A 573-nucleotide genomic window follows, 5' to 3' on the forward strand; every position below is an offset into this window, starting at 1 on the left:
CAGGTCTGTTAAAAGCTGTTTCAGGAACAAAACCACACTGCTGGGAGGGGAAAAGAAGTTTATACACTCAGAAATAGAAATGTGTTAAATAGAAATAAAACCAAAAGGCAATAATTTGCTTATCTCATAAACCCACATTTTATTAACAGGGGAACATAAAAAACAAAATGAACGTTTAAACNTTATTGAACATAAAGGCAAATTTTTCTGTCCCCTTTCTCTATGTTCTTTGTATTATTGTATATTTTGTTCTGCATTGACTATGTGTCAGAGTTACAGTTTCATAATTTAAACTTGATTTGATGTTTCATTACATAGTTTATGTTTTATTATGTTTCATTTTATCTTTCCACCATTTTTTTACATTGTTAATGATTGTCAGCACCTTGTGAATATTTTCTGTGAAAGGCGCTTTATAAAAAAAACTTTTCTTACTTACTTACTTATATTTTAACTCACTGGGGCTCTTTTGAGATTCTGGATATCCTCTTAATTTTTTTTAGAAATCACATTGACATGGTGAAGTATTTATTGTGGATTAAGTTTCACAGAGCAAAATAGAGCGTCGTGATA

This window comes from Austrofundulus limnaeus, unplaced genomic scaffold (genome assembly GCF_001266775.1).
Source record: "Austrofundulus limnaeus strain Quisiro unplaced genomic scaffold, Austrofundulus_limnaeus-1.0 Scaffold1592, whole genome shotgun sequence".
In the NCBI taxonomy this organism is placed as follows: Eukaryota; Metazoa; Chordata; class Actinopteri; order Cyprinodontiformes; family Rivulidae; genus Austrofundulus; species Austrofundulus limnaeus.